At 49.1% G+C, this 15,380-nt stretch overlaps 1 protein-coding gene across 10 annotated transcripts in view; it reads right to left on the bottom strand.

The window, feature by feature from the left end:
* Positions 1–15,380, bottom strand: part of LOC149340094 (uncharacterized) — a 95,955-nt gene that overhangs the window by 36,954 nt on the left and 43,621 nt on the right. The gene's annotated exons all lie outside the window — the stretch shown is intronic.

The following is a 15,380-nucleotide window of genomic DNA, read 5'->3' as shown; positions in this document are numbered from 1 at the left end:
CACGTTGCGGATGGACGCTTGGCAATTATGAGTGCGCTTCCCTGACTAACAACGAGACCCATGGCGTTGAATGCACGTCACAATCATGCTGGGTCGGAGATCAATGTATGAGAAAGCCCGTGCAACAACATGCTGCAACATCCGAACTAACTTATAAGGAGAATTACGTAGATTCCGTAAGTTCGGGTTAGCGTGGAAACGACGTTCAGACGTAGCTTCGGCGAGCGAAAACTACATGATTTTTTAAAAACTTTAGTGGGGGTAGAAAGTAAATAAAGCGATAGGTTGCACTTGTTTTGCGGCAAGACGTCATTTTGTAGAAACGAGTAAAATTTGTTCGACAACGCTGTAATTGCAAATGCGATATATTCGCTGAAATTTCAACTGATGGCACACAAAACGCATTTAATTTAAATATCTGTCCCTCGCCCTGCGAGCGTGTCTTTCTAGAAGTACAACCAACGACGACAGTGAAGACATGCGAGTTTCAGAAAAACGCAAAGTTACCATAACATCTGCCTTGTCTCATATTGGATAAGCAGCAAACACAAGCTGTCTGTAAGCCTGAATATCACAAGAGTGAAGTTTGCTCAAACAAAACGATCTGGTCGTGTCTACGGCCATGTAATAGGTATCACGAAGACACTGTCGCTGCATCTGGGTGCAGAGTGCTGATAAGAGTGCACAAAATGGAAAAACAGTTCCTTTAGTAAACAAATCGGTCTCTTGGATTTCATTCCTACCACAATTTATAACGGAGCAGCTTTTTTATTAGTATGTCGCTCCAACGCATGTAAATCATTTTGAGTCAGAGGACACTGGGAACGGAGGAGAATAAAAGGAAAAAAGACTTCGAAGAAAGGAATGACTCGTGGTCTGTTAAAAAAACACTTTGTTCGGACCAAATAATGAAACAAATATTGTCACGTTGGTAAGCAGCGGCTGAGGGTCCACAGCGGGTCAACAGACGTGCGCTTCCAGATCACTTTCACTTCACACACGCACACACTTCCTCTTCTTCTTGAGAGGCGCTTCCATCTGCACGAGCGCTGGCGTCAATATTACCGGCAGACAAAAGTGCGAAGCCGGGATACTCATCGTTTATATACCAACGCAAGTCTGTATACCAAAGCGTGACAGGACGAGCTACAATTTCATGCGCGCACAAAAACAAACACCGGCAAGCCCGTGTCGTAACTTTTACCTCGAAGATGACTCTTCTTTCGAACTACTCAGAAAAAACAAAAACAAAAACTTTATGGTGCGCTCTGAATCAGCTACTTATTGTCACCGTACAAAGTGAGCGCATTAGTCTGCGTAAGCACATTATGGCGTGTGAGTAAGCTGCGACTAAGCAACGCTCCGCGACCGACGAGTTCATGCCAGAAATGTTATCACGGCCGTGTAACGTCTCCACTGCCAGCTCACCTTCTTTACTTCGGAGACAATGCCGGCCTCACGAGGGAGACATACACGAAAGAACACAACGAGCCGGCATTCAGCTCCCCCGCGTGCAGAAGCGACATCAAGCGGCCGTCGTATACATCACGAGCCCGAGAAAGCGGCTGCCGCGAACCGCTGTGCGGGCAAAAAGAGAGCGCGACACCGACGACCCCCGCCCACGCGCATTCATCGAGACGGAGGAGCCCATTGTGGCCGGCGCGCGCGTGCGGCCGCACGTGAGTCAAGCGCCGGCCCGTGATTCAGTGGCCGCTCAGGTGTGACGACGGCGTGACCGGTGACCGTGATTTCACCCTGCTGGCTCGCTGGCGGCCATTAGCGCGCTCTTATCTGAGCCAGAGGTGAGTCGGCGCGCGGTGCTCAAGCAGGAAACGACGTGAATAATACTAAAAAAAAAAAGAGGAATAAAATAAAGCGCAGGATTAAAAACGCGGAGGTTCGGAGGTGAAAAGCAGTGGCAGGAGTAACAGCAGCAGGTGCAGGCCGTGGACGCAACAGCAGCATCGCCTACGCATTCCGTCGTGAACGGTGGTTACGCGCAAGCTCACGGTTTGGAGCAGCCCATGATGAGGGGTAAAAATAGGGGGAGGGGGCAGAAGGAACCAAGCGGTCGCGCCCTTTATGCGAGGTCAGGAAAGTAGCCCGAGCCTGCAGACGTCAGAAGGTTGCCACTGAACTTGTGCGCAGCGTGCTGAAGGCTGCCGGTCGAGATCGGAAGGTGCATTCCATCGGCTGCCCCCGTCCGCTCCGGCATTCCACAACCATTTGGGACCGCACTGTCTAGCGCTGTGGGAAAGGGGGGAGGATGAGAGAGAGAGCATTCCAGGCGGGCTTTCCGCGCTACGACGCGCACGTATTCACGACGGCCGCATCCGCATATCGGTCATCCGCTGCTGACCACTTTAACGTCTCTATTTTTTTTTACACCAACGCAGCTCTGCACTGCCGCCTTTGCTTCACTCAGGAAAGTTCTCTCTCCCATTCTGTGCTGCCGCTTTCCTTTAATCCCTCGTGTATGTTGGGTAGGATGGAATAAAAAAGAGAGAGGTAATCTTGATGAGATAACTTGAACCCGAATCATTATTGCACCAAAGCAAATAGCGCGCATTCTTGAGTGATAGAAGCCGAGAGGAGGAATCTGTGGGTAATGCGGATTGAGGAGACGAAGGGATTCATGTCCTCCTGGGCGATGAAAGCAAAGTGTCTTTTCTTTTTCTTTTTTTAATGCTGCGCTCCACATTGACTTGCGAAGGAGGAGCAACAGAGAGGAAAGAAAGCGCTGCGGGATACTCATACACGGACGAAGCGAACGTTCAGAGCAAGCTTGCTCGCTGATGCTCTTCGAGATTGCGCTTCTACGTCGGGAGCGAAGAGAGGGGAGGACCGGTCTCCTCCGAGCCCCGGCAGCTCACGCGTGTTTGCGCAAACACAAAAGAAGCTCCGGCTAACAATCGCCTCTTCGAGCGAGCGATAAAACACGGTCGCCGCCTGCCGAGAGACGACGGTTGGGCATGCAGGTGAGCGGATGGATATGGTAGCCCGGACGAGCCACACCCTCGACACCAGAGGGCAGTCGTGACCAATATGGCGGTTTGCCGAATGGTTCGCGCGCGCTCGCGCAAGTGGGGACGCCTGCCTCCGTTGGCCGCCGGGGTAATTAAGGGTCACCCGACGCGTGACCCCCGATCTGGTTTCTTGCGATTTTGTACCATTTTTCTTTCTTACTCCCGAGAGAGTTTCCCCTCCCATCCGACGGGGGGCGTTACAGGTTTCTTTGCAGAAACTTTGACGCGGAATAACGAAAGACGAACAGCAGGGGTTTAGGCGGTGAGGCCGTTGCATGCAAGCAGATAGGCTAGTACTGTTCCCTACGCTTCGTTTTGGAGAGCACACTCAGAGGTACATGAGAGATGCGGGGCTCGGTAGCGTGTGTGGGAGGTTACGGAGGGCTGGGGGAATTTTGAAATACGAGCGCAAGCTCTAAGAGAGATGGAAAGAGGGAAAAAAGTATACCCTTTACTAGGCGAAATTATGCAGACGGCTTTGTGAACCTAAGCTCAGCATCGTTAGCGTATTGCGGATCATCATCTCCGACTAAATGACTGCTCTGTTAACCGAAGACCGTAGCTACGTTTTTGCTGAAGAGGACACCGCATCAAATGGAATGCATTTGCTCTTGGCTAAGAGCACTTCCACCGCTTTTGTGTGCTTCGAGCGCTTGAGCCGAATTTCCTTGCACACTGTTATTTGTCAAGCGGCCCTCTTTCTTAGCATCTGGTGAAAAATTACGCTCAGTGAACGACGTGGCACAACGGCAATGGTTAATGAATTTTTGCATACCAGAGCCGCACTACGAGCTATGGTACACGCCGTCAGGGAGGGCTCCGTACTAATCTCAACTACCCAAAAAAAATCTCCGAGCGCATGCATTTTCGCCCGTCGCTTCCATCGAAATGTGGCCACCGCGGCAGGGGTTTGAACACCGGAAGTGGTGCTGAGAAACCGAACGCCTTATGCTGACCCACCACGGGGATAAAATGGCGTTCCGCAGCTGGTTTGTCTCCCATTAACAGGTGTTGAAGCTGTACTGCGTCCTCAAACAGAATGTAAGCAAAGCTCTTGACTTTCCTTTCGGGAATCGTAAATACACCAGCACGCTTCCTAGGAAGCGAGGTATACAAGCTGTTGTTGCTTTAAAGCTTGTTGCCTTAATTGTCCCCTCTATAAATATGTTCACTTGCGCTTAGCAACGAGGCTTTGGTTGAGCTCAAGTGATTACGTGGATTTACAATGCAGTGCCTCTCGTTATTTGTTAAGCAGAGGGTTGCGCATTCATATAACCGCCTCTGCAGAACAATCACTTTTCAGGCGATCGATTTAGAAAGAAGATGACACTGCGAAGTGAAGACGACAAATAATTAATGAGGATTGGTGAAAGGTCAGTGGTCGGAAGTAGTGTTTCCCATGCACAAGCAGAGGCGAGTAGGCCATTTTCATTTTTTTGGGGTGGCCCATCTCTATAGCAGCACAGGAAGAATACCCGCTGTAGCCAACACAGTAGGGCTTAATACTGGTCCGTAAATAGTTAGGCGTGATATCGGGTCCTGTAAGCAGGTGCAAGGCGTAGCTCGACAACACCTGAAAGCATCGTGGCGTGTGCAAGTACAAATCCCCGGCTGCTCTAGTAACGTTATACGCTTGTTCCTGCCGTCTTTTAGGAAATTAATATCTGTATCATTGTCGTGACCATACTAAAAACAAGCCACATAGAGAACTGCATGTCTCATCATGTGAAGCGCCTGTGTCCTGCCGGCTTCACGCTCTCGAGAACTTTGCTTCATACCTTATCAGCGAGTTTGCTGGCAACCCCGACATCCGCAATTTTTCGTCCTCACAGAATATTTCGCGCATGCGCACTGTGAAAGCCGTGGTTTCTTAACCCACTCAATTCCCGTGCACACGTTTGCTTGGCTTCCAGGCACTGCCAAAGCACTGCCAGGCACCCGCATCATGATTGAAGCTCCACACCAGCTTTTGTCTCTTCGCGGACGCTAGAAGAGATATCTAACGAGGTGTTCACTTCGTCTGTGGGTCGTTATGACTCGCTAATGCGATCAGCCAAAGACGCAGCGACAGCGCTCGTCTACTGATCAACACGTGGGGTCGGGATATTCAGATCGCGCGTCTACGGGGCCGTGTTACGAGCAGAGCGGGGACAGGTCACGACCGCGGCAAGTGGGCGCGCGCCGCAAATAGGCGGCACTTTTGACAGTCGACCGAAACCTGCGTTATTGAATGCGTGATACAAGTTCGCGCGTAGCCCGCTGTTTCTTTCGATAGATCTCCTCTACGTGTGGCGGCGGCGGCAAAGGGCTACTTTTGTTGAATACCTGTCTTGTCACAATCTGCGCTTACTGGGCGTAGCTTTTTCTCTTCCGCGCTAATATTTCACAAGTGCGGCTGGTCATGTTCCAATTAGTCCCGGACGCATTTTGGAGGCCGATTTTCTATTTAAAAAGAAAAACATAAACAAGATGGATGATGGACTGTGAGGAATTACCCAACTGCTTATAACATCTTAACTGTATGAGTATATCATCAATTGTACACTAGCAGAGGAAACCAAGAGAAAATTTGCGCCACTATACTAACAGAGGAAGTCAAAATATTTGCTTTCTCGTCTAGGCTCATCCGGAATATATATATATATATATATATATATATATATATATATATATATATATATATATATATATATATATATATATATATATATATATAAAAACACGTGCTTAACGGGTGGCAAAATTGTATGCAACTTTCAATCTCATGTGTCAAAAGCGGAAACCGTTTAAATACGAGCGCAAGAAATAATCAGGCCATGTGCAGCTCTGCACGCGGTTAATGTTTCGCTGCGAACACAATGTCAAGAACAAAACCCTCAACTTCGCTCCTAATCAGGACGTCCGGGATGTACCTACTCAGTTTGCCGATGCTCACCCCTAGTGCACACACAATCCGTCTCTTTTTTTTTCCCCTAACACGCACACGCACACTCTCGCTCAAGCTTAGATAAGACGAAAAAACACGGCCGCTACAAAACGATCCCGCCTAATAATGGCAACAGGACAAGAGAACAGGCGGAACTGCGTGTCTCTCTCTCTCTTTCTCTCGCTGTGGCACATCCTCCTCCTCCTCCGTTGGAGCTGACAAGCGGCTCAAATTGAAGCGCGTCGAGCGGGGGGACCTGGGTGCGGCCTCACGCGAGCACGCGGATGGAGGCGGCGGCGATGCGCAGGCGGTGCCCGCAGGTCTACCGCGCGGTCTCCGGGGCGTAATAGTGGTGGAACGATATCAATAAACGTCGCCCGCTTCGTCGTCGTCCACTGCGCCGCCGCGCAGGTCCGCATTGCGCTGCTACCGTAGTACGGGGCAGCACGGCAGCCGGACACAGCGAGAGGTGAATCCGGGTCGGAGGTTGGCCACCGCGCGGACCTGCGCGCGGGACGCTGCGGGCGCATTGCGCGCGTCTGTCGCTCAGCCGCCGCCGCGGCCGCACCCAGGTCGCCGAGGTTCCGTAGCTGACCGCCGCGCTGCCGTGTCGGTGCGGCCTCCGGCTCCTCGGGCCGGCGCGAGTGTTAGTAACTGGCGACGAGGGCAATTACGATGGTGCTGATTATGAGTTGGCTCGGTGCCCTTTCGGTGGCTGCTCCGTCTTTTTCTCCCTTGACCTCCCCTCGTTTGGATGCACTTTTTGCCTTCTTTCTTTGCTAATCTTCTTTTTCTCTTCACTGCGCGTGTACGTATGGCACCGCAGCACAGTTCCGTGTGCACCTGTGTTATATGAGGAGAGGTCAAAAGCCGTGAGAGCAGAGCACGGAACTGCATACTGTTAGGAGCTCAGGCTATTGCTCTGTACACATGACCTGGGACGCTAGTAATGCAGGTGTTCGTGTGTTTTTATTTCAGCATTTATTTAGGTACCTATTTTTCTCTCCAAAAATGCTGGTTGCCAGGTGTGACTGAACTTCGCGCCGATACAAAGACAGAGGAGAAAATTAAATATTTATAGCTTACATCGTTATGCCCCTTTCTTCCCCCCTCCCATGATTCTTTTCATCACATTTTAAGTTTAGTTCGACATCCTAATTACTTATTCGCTTGTTTATTTTTTTTTAATTACTTAAAATACGACAGGCGGAGTCCGCCGCTAGTCTTCGTTAGTTAAGCTGGCTTGACCGCATGGCAACGATGTGGCGTGGGAAATGAGTGCAAGGGACCGAAGGCTGCCTTCAGGCACAGCCGACGTATACATACACCTCGTTACGCGGTCTCGCAGCGCTAGTGCTGTGCTGCGCAGCCGATGCGGCTATGCGCGCGAAAAGTGAGCGCAGGAGCGAAATTAGGAGAAGCACCATTTGCAGGGTCTCGGCACGCCGTTCGATATATCGAACGTCAGCTTATTGCGAGTTTGATAAACGTGAAGAATAGTGCTATACTTTTTCATGGGATTTTCAAGGGTATGTTCTGACTGTTCGATACAAAAAGTAATTCAGTATATCCGAGGTGCTATATGTCTGGGCTCGACTGCAATCAGTTTGCAATAAATATGAATAGTCTATGTTAGTTCTGAATTGAAACTTAAATTGTCTCCTGGACATCATCCGTCGAGAGCAGGACGGTTTAGAGCATCGTTTCTACTGCTCATGCTTATGAGGTAACCGCTAATTGAATGCGAATGGTGCGTTACCTCAGGAGTTAGCTGTAAGTTTCTTCCTCATCGGGTTTAATCAGTGCTTCTGGAAGTACAAATAGGCAGATTGGTGTGAGCATGAACATGAAACTCGTCGCAAATGCTCAATTTTCATACTAGTATCTTCTCCACTGCAAGGTTCGAACTCAGGGAATGTAGAACGAAGGAGCTAAAAAGAGGGAGCGAATAAAAGTTCTGCACACTTTGATCCTCTCTCCCATGTGTCACTCGTTCGGGACCTCAACTGAAACCGTGCACAGTTGATGGGTGCCAATATGGTAAGCCGTCATCAAATGCCAGCGCTAGAATCGGCAAGACGTTTCGAGCCCCCGACAATAGCTCACCAATTTTGAGCGGACGGGGAAGAAAGCTTACCGCACCGAATACTTGTAGACTCTTAACAGAGCCATTAATTGATTATGCCTTATTTAAAAATTAACCGAACTCAAACTTCACCTAAGCTAACGCTGAGCCTAATTGAACCTCATTTGCTAATTGTTAGCGGCCAATTATAATCACATATATTTCAAACCAAACCCAGCCATAAACCTAACCTAACCCTGATCATACCTAAGGTAAACGCCATAACTCATGAAATTAACTGTTAATCGTTAATTGTCAACGCCTATATTAAAAACCTAGACTAATCTTGAAGTTAAACTAACCTTGAACCTAACGTAACACCAAGTAAACCTACAGTGAACTATCATGAAATCATGCACTTATTGGGTAATCGTTGCGCCTTGATCTAAAACCTCACCTAACCATAACATGCGGAGAGCTTTTGTCCGGGTAAACTCAAAATGGGTACGCTCCTGTCCGGAGAGCTTTTGCCCGCCCCCCGTCTTTTCCTTTACCAATATTTTCAGAGACGATCGCAGGCCATAACGAGAAACCACACCACGAGGATAGAATAGTATACTGCATGCACTGAGCCAGCGCAGAGTGACCTTCAGTCAGACAGAAAAGAGACACAGTGCATGGGGGCGTCCCCGACCGAGCTCGAATTTTCCCACGCCACGGTACTGCACGTCTTGGAGGCAGACCTGACCTCTAGAGTAAAAAACACAAATGTATGACAGAAGGCATATCCACGGACCCATCCTCAAGGCGGAATAGAGCAATGCGAGGCAAAGCACAGCACACTCATCGGGGTGTGGCGCTAATGTCTTTTGGTGAGCGATCGCACTCCTCAGTTCTCCCTTTGCTAGCCCCGCTACGCGAGATGTGTCATTAGAAGCCAAAGACCCGTGAGGGTAGGGTATCAGTGTGTTCTTCGTGACCCGCTTACCCATGGTGTTTCCTTAGCATTTGACACTAATTGAGAACAGCATCGGATGAGACCATGCCGCCGTAACTTACACATAGGCCTACATCGCCAGCTAGAGCTCGTTCTGTCGGTTGTATGTAGGGAGGGGGGCCTGCCAGAAAGGGTCCTGCATGGCTCAAAGGTTCTTAAAGATGCAGTAGTCAACTGTTGACAAACCACCATCTAGTCCCGGTGAAACACTAATAAATAGTTCACTGTTGTGACTGATGGAAGTTAAAGAAAATAGTTGACCTTTCGGGTTTAATAAAATGAAACTCACAGACTCATTCGGGTTCCAACAGTAACAGCTGTTCGTATAGACGCAGTGTAGGCTAAGGCAGTCTGTAATATAAAGTCCTTCACTTTGAGCAAAGCTTCAGTAGGGAACACAATTCCGACTGTTTTCCTTGATTGTGGTTAATGACCGGTGAGCCCAGTGGGGGTAAACCAATTCGATGCAGTGTCCTGTTCCAACGGTCAGCAGCGCTTAGTGTGGTTTATTTGTTTTCTGCACTTCTCTTCCCCTAACTGATTCAGTGCATGCCTTTGTAACCGCGAATGTATCATACATACCTATGAATGTTTCTCGCGATTAAAACACCAAGACATGTTAGCCAGATCACGCCCCCTCATCGCTCTTCCTGGTACTATTCTGCCCAGCGCTATTTTTACACGAGCTAGAGCTGCGGGGACGGAGCGTTAAAGTTCGTCGCCACCACTCCCGGAACCGGTAATTTGACGAGGCGAGATATATAGGCAAAGTAAGGGGCAGCATCCGCGTTTGTATTCAACAGCTGCTGAGGCTCCCTTTCCGCACGCTGCGTTGTGTGCGAAGGCGCGCGCGCGCTCTAAATAGTGCGCCAGCACCATCCCACCGCAGCGCCGCGGTTTCTCGCTTCTCTTTCTCCGCGCTTCTTTTTCTCCTCTTCGGTCGTTCGCGGCTCCCATCGCTGCGGGAGAGAGTCGTTGCGTCCAGTTGCGCCACGAGCGAGAAACAACGGCTCCCGTTCCGCGATGCGCTCGCCCTCGCTCGCATTCTCAGAATAGGGCGGTGCGACGACGCCGTCCCGAATTCTCTGTGCATCGTCGACGCGTGACCCCGGCCACGCTGCGGAGACGAGCGAGACTGGTTGGCGCGTGCTCGCTGGCGACCGAGCCGCAGAAACCAGCCTCGTCGCCTGACGACAACAGGAGCAGAAGCGAAGAAGCAAAAGAAAACTTCACGGCAAGAGCGCAAAACCAATGCACCGCAAGATTACCGCGCCCTCAAGACGCGTAAGAAAAGGAAAAACAACTATGGGGGGAGAGAGGCGTCCGTAGAAGTGATCTGCAGTGCCGTGGCTCTCTGTTACTTTCTGTCTTGCTTAATCTTAGAGCCCCGAAGAATTCAACAAGAAAAGAAGAGCAATGCACGACAAGATTACTGCGCCTAAAAGATGCGCAAGAGGAGAGACACGTCGTGGAGAGAGCGAGCCGTCGAGACGATGGATCTGCGGGGGTTCTACAGCACCCCTAGCTTTCTCTTCCCTTCGCCTTATCATCGTTTCTTTCTTCCTCTCGGTATGCACACATGCAAGCACGCACGCTCGCTCGACTTAAGTGTAATTGGATAGCCCTCCATACGCGATGTTTCTTCCCTTCGCGGTATGCGAGGAGGTCACCAGCTGTAACAGGAAGGCAACCAAGGTGAACCTGATGCCTACCCGCGCAATGGCCAGTCTTTTTTATTGTCTAGATGCCTACCGAGCCTCAGAATTTCGTGGAAAGAAAGCCGTTCTTACAACACATTGTACACGTGTACCTGCCTCGCTCTTAATTCCGTTAGCAACGTGACAGTCAGTGACGCTGCACGTATGTTGCTGCGCCTCTTCTTCTCGGCTCCGCGGTTCCGCCCTGATTGCAACTTATACTGAAGAGGGCTCAAGCATTTCTGGGGAGCTAATCGACTACATAATGTTGTCTCTCTCGTATAATGGTGCTACACAGCGCTCGTGATTTGAGAACCTTGAGCAACTTCCTCGGAGTCTTCCTTTGCGTGGCTGTAGCGCTGCGCTTATTCTGTACAGAGATACCACACTCTGCATAAAGCCGGATCGCTGCGCCGTCTAAGGAGGCAACAGGTCCACTCACATAGGTTTAAATGAAAGTCATATTGTTCAGAGAGAACAGCAGGGAAGTGTGATCCGGATGCTAGACAGAGTCTGATCCAGCGCTTTCGAGCACATATTCATATTTCGCATTACGTTGATCACTGGCATCTTAAAGGGCAGCTGCAGCACTTTTTTGAGAATTTCGCGATATTCAAGGATTCAAACCTTTATAGGCTGTAGGTAAAGCATGTCAAGTGTTTTTGCGCTACAATTTAAAATAGTGACGTAATCGACGATCGAATTTTGCGCTTTTCCTCAATGCACTGGAGGAGGTCAGGGAAATTCGGCGTGGCGTCACAAAAGGTATGATTTCAAATTACCGCTGTTGTCAACCACACCCTGCCCTGACTCGTTAGACGCTGCCAAACAACTATCGGCAGGGTTCGCCTTCGGTGGCGTTGGTTTTTTCCTTCGAAGCAGGCGCTTGTGCGTTGGAAATGTACCGATACCTTCGATGACGTCATCATGCGCCCCCCCCCCCCCCCCCCACTTGGCGTTGTGTGCTGCAGAGAAGCTTGAAGGGCGTTCGAATTTTAATCGGCGATTACTTCACTTCAAAAAGACTTCGTATGCTTTACTTGCAAGTTTGCCACATTCGACCCTCTTAAGCTCGTTGATTTCTAAAACCTATGCAGTTTCCTTTTAAGCTCGTGATCTAACCATTCGCTTTACTAAACCTCAGCCTCTCCCGCTGCCCGAATTGCGCGCAAGCTACCCGCGGACGAAGCGTGACTTCAGTCTTCAACGCAAGGGCCTCATTTCTAAGAATACGTTCCTCGAGCGCTGCACTGTCTGCCTGTCGAGATTACACAATGTTACGTAGCTTACAGTACACTTGGTGGCTGGAGCCCGCAGCAGCAACAGGGCGATTTGCCTGAGGGTGGCGCAACATTGACCCAACGTTGGAGAGGATTCTCAAGGCGAACAAGGAATGCGAGCGGAGAGGGTGCAACATTTGGTATCACGTGCGCATAAATAGCGATGGAGATTGGTGGGAGAGTTAGGAGGATCAGTGGCAGAACCGGAAAAATCGAGGGGCTAGTCTGCCAAGCGCCATTTATCAGAGGACGGTATTTGGAAACCTTGAGCGTCCTGGCAGGCGGAATGTGTGAGATGGAGAGTTATGACTGTTTTCTCAGCGACATGAGAATATAGTTTTAAAACGTGAACTGCAGAGTTCAGAGCTTCAAAGTGGGATCAGATTATTGTCAAATGCTCCTCACTAAATTCCGGAAGAAAGGCAGCGCTCGAATGTTGTCAGGCTGCTTACGCGTAGAGAACGAAACATTTCTTCACAACAAGCAGTGTTTGATGGCACCAATGGGAATGCGCCTGGGATACATTGCAAATAAACGACTATTGATAAGAGTGGTGGAAGAGCCCGCGAATGAACTCCATAAATGTTGAGCAGCACAGTAAAGAAAGAACGGTATTGAGAGCAAGACCAAAAGAAAGAAAAAAAAATCATAGCTTCCTAACACACTACGAATGTTTGTTGTTTTTTACGCAGTTTTGTTGTCAACGAATCAGGCTTAATTTGCAAGAATTTATCAGGTCCGATGAAGAAGCAAAAAGGAATGTTGGCTTTTAAGTACTAATCGCCTGTGGTCTTTCATTTTTTATTGACGTTCTGCGCGCTACGAACGCTATGTGCAGTCCTGGTCGAAACTATTCGGCCGCAGGGTCTATTTTGAGCCGCACAATTGAAAACTTACGGCACTATTAAAGAAAAAATGGCCTGAAAGTCTAGTGCAGTGGCCCTTCCCGCCTTACAGAAGTTTACAGCTTGACGGGTATCTTGAATGCTCCACTACACTGCTGAGAACAAACCCTTCGGCTGAACACCTTTTGATAGGGAGTGTATACGTTCTGTGAGCTATGAAAGCTATGTGAGCTATGTGACTAGCCTTTCAGAGCCATTTGATCTTTAAGAGTACTGTGAGTTTTCCACTTTGCGGCTCAAAATAGACTACGAAGCGCAACTTCCACAGAAAGCAGTGCAACAGGATCCCCTCGTCATCACTGCCGAGCGGTTGGTCACGCGTAGTGTTATGCGCGTATCTCTCGATTCAGGTCTATAAGGCGCATCCTCCCACGCCTGGAAGAGTCAGGAGGGTCGTTTTCACACGCTCTCTGGCCATTGCGCCGGCGGCAAGTACCGGCTGCTACGCGATGCAACAACCAGAGGGCAGCAGCGCGCACTCAAACGAAAAGACCCAGCAGCGCGACCCTGAATCGGTGTAGGGAGGGGTGCGGCCGAGGAATCATCGCGCTGGACCCGCGCGCACTTTTTGAGCGTGAGAAAGAATGCGCATTGTGTGGAAGACCGGTAAGCGCCGCATCCGCGGCCAGTTTGGATCAGCGGACAGGTATGCGAGGAACGAAGGCTATGGCCGCCTCCGCAGGTGAGCAAGGGAAAGGATGGAGCAGCCGCCGCGCGAGGAGGTGAAGAGCAAACCGAGAACGCCCATAGGAAAGTGAGGAATGCGAAGGCTGTCAAAATGCAAACTAATACGGCTTCCGCGCGGATATCCATTGTTCAGCACTTAATTCAATTAGGCATTGAAAAAAATAAAAAAAAAGCAGCGAAGGCAGGAGATGCTTTCAGAACGTCACATCAGAAACGTCAAAAACAACTAAACGCCGCTGTCCAGCAGTGAGTGGACTCACGGCTCTTGATTACTATTTTTTTTAATCTTCGCATTCTTTTCTGCCCTGGCCTCCACGGCTTGCCTGGTCGCTTAAACGTAGCATTGTTGAATAAGGAAAGCGTCGTGTAACAGTAAACTTTATATAAGCAATCTGCATTGAGAAAAAAAAATATACATGCACAAGACACTCAGACACGAGCATAGTATTCATCGAACCCATTTGGTGCTCTCGGAATAAGCTTTGTAATTAGGGGTGCGCGAATATTCGAAACTTTCGAATACCGCATCAAATATCTGCCTCTCCCATTATTCGAACGAATCGAATATTGTATGCTCAAAATTATTCGAAAACAGTCGAATATGTCCTCAAGTTCTCGAATACTTTTCAAATAATTGGCGCGAAGAACGAATAAGCAATGCTGTATTTTTCTTCCATGACTATTCCGAAAGCAGGGACCATACACGCCGCGTACCGTGCTGCCGCGATCGGTATGCGCGGGATAGAGGGTTCAGCGTCGCAGTGCGGTCCATATGCGTGGCGGTGTTCATAATCCTCATACATGGACTCAGAGATTGGATGACGTGGTAGGGCCCCGGTAGGATCAGCAAACCCGTCCTTTATGCCTGACCTCGGAGGCCATGTCTCATACGTTGCTCTCGCCCGACTCACGCTCTGAAATATGGCGCTTGTTTACAACCTTCTGTTACCAACAGCAGAAGGTACTTTTCTTATGCGCATAACATGACAATGATAAAGTTAACAGACATGACTTCGTGTTGCGACCACCCAAATAGAGATCAGTGCTGAGTAGGGGTGTGCGAATATTCGAAATTTTCGAATAAAATTCGAATATTATATTTTTACTATTCGTATTCGATTCGAAATCCAAGTATTCGTATTGTTTCGAATATTCGACCCGACGCGAATATTCGTACCCAGCCGAATATTCTATTGCGAGCACCGGCGTTCATATCGGTCCGCAAGTCCTATTGACAGAGACATAACAATATGGCGGCGCCTAGAGCAAATATGAAATAAAGATTTAACTCTGCGAAAGGGTTAGGACACAAGGGAGACTCATTCACGACACATGGAAGCGCGCTTCTAAGTGTCGAAGCTGCGCTTCTAAGTGTCGTGAATGTGTCTCCCTTGTGTCCTAACCCTTTCGCGCAGTTAAATCTTTATTTCAGAAATGAACCAACTAGCCCGGCAAGTCCTTTTGCCCAGAGCCAATTGAGAGAGCATTTTTGTGGCTGGAGAAGTTGCTTCAGCTAGAAGGGAACTAACTACTTCTGCCTGACCATGTGGAGCAGCCGGTTTTCCTTCACGGCAACCTTTTATGTTCCACTCCTCTAAGGATAATGTTCGAGACTTTGATACTTTTTGTGCAGCCACACAGATCTTTTGTGTTTATTTCATCACTCATAGTTGAACTGTGATGTTCTTGGATGTTTAAATAATGTTTTACAGTGGTTAAATACGTCTGTCCTTGATTATTCGATATTCGATATTCGGAACCAAGTATTCGTATTCGATTCGTATTCGAAAAATTTGA

The sequence above is a fragment of the Amblyomma mixtum genome, chromosome 6 (assembly GCF_055824585.1).
Source record: "Amblyomma mixtum isolate Tamu chromosome 6, ASM5582458v1, whole genome shotgun sequence".
Taxonomy (NCBI): Eukaryota; Metazoa; Arthropoda; class Arachnida; order Ixodida; family Ixodidae; genus Amblyomma; species Amblyomma mixtum.
The sequence above is the reverse complement of the archived record's forward strand: the minus strand, read 5'-3'. Positions and strand labels throughout refer to the sequence as shown.